The sequence below is a fragment of the Olea europaea genome, chromosome 4 (assembly GCF_002742605.1).
Source record: "Olea europaea var. sylvestris chromosome 4, O_europaea_v1, whole genome shotgun sequence".
Classification (NCBI taxonomy): domain Eukaryota; kingdom Viridiplantae; phylum Streptophyta; class Magnoliopsida; order Lamiales; family Oleaceae; genus Olea; species Olea europaea.
In genome coordinates, this window is record NC_036240.1 from 18,687,391 (window position 1) to 18,693,602 (window position 6,212).

The window sequence follows — 6,212 nt, forward strand, 5'->3', positions numbered from 1 at the left end:
TAGGGTTTTATGACGGGTTTTGTGTTGTACCTTTTTAAAGCCCGGAAACCCGGGGAAGCTTAAAATGAGCGGTTGCAATCGGCCCGTTTAACATTTTACTTTGACCTTCTATGATCTACGTTATTTGAAAAAAGACACTCTTAAAAAGAACTTTTTATTTTTTAATCACCTATTTTTATCATTACATTATTTAAAAATGCATTTTATGAAAATAATGTGGCTCAAATTGGGGCTTTATTTGTAATTTCCTCTTGTATCATTTGTCAAACTTTTTAAGCCTACATTGGAATACGAGTAGTAAATTTATGGTTTATTACCTAAATGCGGTTGCACATAACTATTATTTACACATTTTAAGGAATTCACTACTATATCTCCTTATAAAGTAATATATAAATTTGTCAAACAAACGCCATTTTTTTTTTTTTTTTGAATAGTTACGTTATAGACATTTTTTACTAGGACTTTGTTTGAGTTGAGCTTCATTTTTTTCAAATTTTATTTTTCAAATAAATATTTACAAGTAAAATAATATTACATGTAAATCGAAATTTTTTTTTTAATTTTCAATCACATTCTCCAAAAATCATTATTCAAAAATGAGTTTTATCTCTCAAAATGGAACTCAAGACAAGGGCTAAAAAAATCATAATATCATCTTGTTTAATTTTACCATGTATTCAATGAAACCTATTAAAAATAGCTCACTGTTCTATTTTTAAAATTTTTTAGAAAATGTTTATTTATCATTCCAATACAAGATATTATACACAAAACTCTCTTGTCAATCTTTCAAAACCTAAAGCCACCACCTCCAGCAACTTGCAACATTGTTGTCAACCATCGCCACTTCATTTTCTCCATTGTCGAAGTGAAACTTGTTGACCTCAAAAGTGTACCTCAAACGTGGCTAACAAATCCCAAGACCTCTCACGTCCACACTAACCGTGGCTAACAGATCCCAAGACCTCTCACGTCCACACTAACCGTTAGCCACACATTGCCTCCTCCTGTGGGGATGGAGTTGACCGTGTAAACTCCAACGGACAAGTTAGCTGGGAAAGTAGACATATAAGTGTGGAATGATTTTAGACATGAGCCTCCAATGTAAAAATAGAGTCGGTTTTGGGGAGTTAGGAGTAATATAGTAATATGGCAAAGTTATAGTTTGAGAGTCTAATCTTGCATTACTCTCGAATGATACCAAGTGTGAGCTTTTATAATATAGGAGTGTGAGTAAGAACCGTCGGATGAAAAGACAGTAGCCTCATCTATGCGGCTAAAGCCTCTTATTTAAGACATCAATCAATCATGAGGCTAATATCATTTTAGCATCTATAATGCCTAGCTTGTGGCCGTGGACTTAACTAGATAGGGTGATAGTGGCAGCAGTGATACTGAATTGTCATATCAATTATGTCAAAAAGATTGCTTTGGAGATCTTGTGCCGAGCTCCTTCTGCGGCTTCGCCTTTGCTCAAGAAGGCTCTTGAGCAGAGGAAGGCTCTTGAGCAGAGAGTCAATAATATTTGATGGGGTCGATAAACACATGGGTTCGATCACCTGCAAAAATCCTACCTTCATTTTCCATGTAGGTACGTAAGGGCATTTGGGCGTAGCAATACTCCCCGAAGTCTATATATGATTTTTTATATAATGCATGAACCTTTTAAATTAGCAAGCCATGTGAAGAAAAAGGAGCATGGCATAACTGGAACTTGAGATAAGGCTAAAATAAGCGAGGCGAGGCCATTGCTAAAAGGGATGACCCTGTTGAGCTAACTGAAGCCTGTGATAAGGCCTAAGAAGCCAGGTGAGGTTCTTGCTAAAAGGGATAAGCTTGTTGAGCCAACTGAGGTTTGTTGGAGCACGTGCCTGAATGATTTGAACATAACATTGGTTCTCGAAATACGACAACAGTGTGGCTCAGAGGTTTCCAATGCTCGTGTTACGTGCACATTTATTGTGTAATGATGGTGTTTATTACAGCTAGAGGAAATCACTTGGGCCTTTAGTACATATAATGCACAAATTCAACAAAGCCGTTGATTCTAATTTTTAATAGACGCCCTTTGATTTTAACGCATTTGACGACGATACAGATGTACAACCAAGATTAAATTTGGCTCAATCCAATGGTGGAGCCACGATATGTCCGTATATAAAGATTTGGACTTTGCTATTTCCTTCTCTTTTACTTTACGAAAGTTGTAGACATAGAAACGGTTTTTCCTAAGAATTCCCTGAGATTTTAGGCAATCTTCATCACATCTCCGATAATCATCTGCGTTTTTAGGCTCTCAGTACATCCAGAACCTGTGTAAGTACGAATCTCATCCCATTTTCGAATTAGTTATATCGAATGGACTCTTCTTTGAAGAAAAATACCAAAGGGGAGAATTTTTGAGGTAGTGGACATGGCGTTCATTTGCGCTGAGGATGGTTTGCCTCCAATAATCCCAACTAAAAGGATTATGAGTTAATAACCCAAATGGTCACTGATTATTGCACAAAGTTTTCACGTGATCACTGAACTTTAAAAATTATCTCATTCATCACTGAACTTCACAAAAAGTTTTCTAGGAATCACTGAGTTTAGTGACCCCTAGGAAAATTTTTACAAAGTTCAGTGACCCAGTTAAAATCCTTTGCAAAGTTCAGTGATGAATGGAGTGATTTTTAAAATTCAATGGCCCTGTGTAAACCTTTTGCAAAGTTCAGTGATGACTTGGATAATTTTTAAAGTTCAGTGACTCGGTGAAAACTTTTTACAAAGTTCAGTGACCATTTGGATTATTAACCCAGAGGCTTATAGAGACAATGGGGAAACCTCATAGTGTATAGATGATGCAAAAAAACCTTATAGATTACAATGTTAGTAAGGAGGCTTCGTGGTGGTCGACCTGTGTAAAGAAGAGTGAATTGGAGACCTTTAAAGAGAGCCATAGGATCCCTGATACCATAGAGATGTTTATCTCCGACTCCTAATGAGCAAACTCGTATCCCCAGGGAGAGATGTGTTATAGTGAGCGAGGCAATTTTGAGTAATGAAATGAAACTATCTTTGTACCCATTCTTCAAATATATTCTTAGGCAATATAACCTGGCTCTCACCCAATTAGTGCCAAACGCATGAAGCCAATTAGCATAGGCTTCCTTATTTAGAAGGATGTCACTCTTGGTGAGGATATGCCTCCCCATGTTTTCCAAACACTTTTTCAGCCCCGAACCTCTAGTGAAGAGGAGGGTTGTGAGGGATAGTATTATATGAACTCATGGGGTCCACATTCGTCCTTCATCTAGGAGACTCCGACCTCGATAAAGAACTAAAAGTCATATTGGTTCTAGATTAGGGGTCGTTAGCAGACAACAAATGTAGATGCGGTCCTATAGATTATCATGCCGACCAAATATCATGAGTATAGTGAGTTTAGCTTTAATTGAAGATCTTTTGTTCATTCTACCTCTGTATTTGTTTCTAAAGTTTGTTTTGTGCAGTTGCAATTAACTGGTTTAAGCTTGAACCTTCTGAGTGGGCTACCATTAGAGCTATTTACGAGCTGTCTTCTGCGAATAAGTACTTCAAAATTGTGCTTGGGAAGTGAGCTCTACTCATAACACATTTGTTGAAGGTGACCAAGAGTAAATCATCGCTTCGTCATATCTCGTAGTGACTTGATTTGATTTTTGATAACACTAACGATTCGTGTGTTTTGCTTGTAGAGTGATAAGTGTATTTCACGCATACTTTAGAAACTATTTAAGCTTGATATTTACCTAATTCTTATAAGTTTTAGAGCGTTTTATTTGATGTTATGATATAGGTTGATGAAGTTGAAGGAAGTAACCAAAAATGGCAAAATTGGGAATGCTAAATTGTAACAGATCCAAAGTTCGGGGACTAAAGTGCAAATATTCAAAAGTTGTGTCGAACCTCACAATGAAGATTCGAGAGTGCTATAAGTCAAATGGATAAAGCAAAAAGTCAAATGAAGATATATAATCAAATTATAATCACACATCAATTTTGAACCAAAAAAGTTATGCTCCAGATTTTTTGTCTCATATTGAGAACAAACATTTGAATTGGAAAATGACATCTGAAGAAGCTTTGTGTTAGCTTTCCAATGCAATTTGATTCGCCTCAATCAGATATCGAGAGAAGAAATTATAATAAAAATATTGAAAAATGAGCACTGCTATTTTTTCCACCCAAAAATGGGCGCCGCAATGCCACTAATGCTAAAAATCAATAGGATCGCAGCGCGGCAGTGTGAGAAGAAAAGAATTTTGAATTTTTTAGACTATTTTCTTTGCCCAATTCAATCCTAACTCTTCCAAGACTTCAAAATATTATAAATATAAACCTAAAGACCACAATTCAAGGAGAATTCAACTGGGCAAGAAGGGGGCAAGATTCAAGAAGTCGAGAAGAAGAAAAAGGTAACTTGGCGAAGACTATTGAATCAACCATCCAAACAAATGGTTTTATTTTTCTTTTCTTCATGTTATTCTTTATGAATTGTGTAGATTTAGTGGCTTTTATCATGAACCAAACTATTTTTTTAGGGTTTGATTAGTTGAAACTTGAGAGTATAATTTGAATTTATTCTAGTTGTTTCTATGAAATTTTCCATTCCATTTATGTGTTATGATTTTAATGCTATTAATTAATTGGCCACTAATTGAATGAGTAGATACTAGTCAATTTCAGTACTCGAAAGAGGGAAATTTAGGCACGATCATAAGATTAAAAAAATACAGATTTTATGGGTTTCAATAAAAAGTGTAGAATTTATGAAGCTTACTCCATAAAAGAACCATGAACTTGATAAATTCTTGATTTTAATTCAGAATAGAGATATTGATGTGAAAATCTACGATCAATTTCTAGTCGGCACTTGAGAGATGGGATAGAAATACAATTGAGTTCTTGCCTATAAACATGGGAAAGTTGATTAGCGATAATTAGGTTTTCGAAAGTCATATTTGATAGTTAGGTGATATCATAGGCCTAGTCTTTCCTGTCTTGATTATTCTTATAACTTTGCATTTATTTGTTGAATTCGTCGCTAGTCGTCACATTTATCACGCTAAAACCATTGATTTGATTATTTAGTCGTCCAGATAAAATAAAGGCTATATAATTATAGTACTTAAATTAAAATTAAATCACCATCCATGTGGTTTGACACTCTTAACTTCATTAATATATTACAAAAACTTGATATCGTACACTTGCGGTATAAATTACATCACAAAAAATGCGTGACAGAGCAACATGACAAGAAAGAATATGCCAAACCTGATATGTTTTACACGAGGCACCTGGCAGAGGAGAAGAAGAAGAAGCCGTTGAGCTCCAACTCTTCCACATGAGCCGTCCCATTCATTGAAGGTGAACCTACCTCCTCCCCAGATAAAAATGGAGACAATAAGGGCAAGAAAAAAGTCAAACCTCTGTTGGAGGAATCCAGAAAAGAAAGCTGATTTTGACCAGGAATACTAAGCTTCCTCCTTCCTAAAGCGCCAAACAACGATCGATGAATCATTGAAAAGGCCCATTAAAGCAAATCCTATCTCTTCCATGAAGCTAGTGGAGACAAAGGAGGAGAATGAAGAAAATATGAGCCTCATAAAAAGGTAAAGGGACAATGAGGCTAGCAAAAGTGCTCATTCTGAAGGGAAGGTCCCAAATTTCTTGGGATGTAGGTGTAACGAGATCGTCGCTACAATTTTAGAGATGCTTTCCGTCGAAGTCCACGTGACAACAAAGGTCCACCATAAAATATAATACTCATCTTATGCCGATACCTGTGACTCGGTTGACATGTTAGAGGTCGACCTCACCCTGTCGACTCGCTCACAAGGCTTCTTCTTAAATTCCAAAATGGACATGAGGAGACTGCAATGGTTAAACAAGGAGTTTTGCTAGAAGATAGCTGATGTGGAGGCTGGGGCCTCTACTGCTAATGAAGTCATTGAGGCCATCAGAGTGAGGCACGCTGAGGTTGAGTCAAAGATTGGGCTCATCAGTGCTGAAAATAAGGAAATATAGAAGGAAGTCCACTTTTATAGAGTTAAGGTAAACGCCATGAAGAAACGGGTTGAAAATTTTGATAACTTGCAGAAGATAGCTTCGTCAGCCTTGATGATTGCCAATAAAGAGAAGGTGGAGCTGAGGGCTCAAGTGGATGAGCTGGCTGCTGAAGT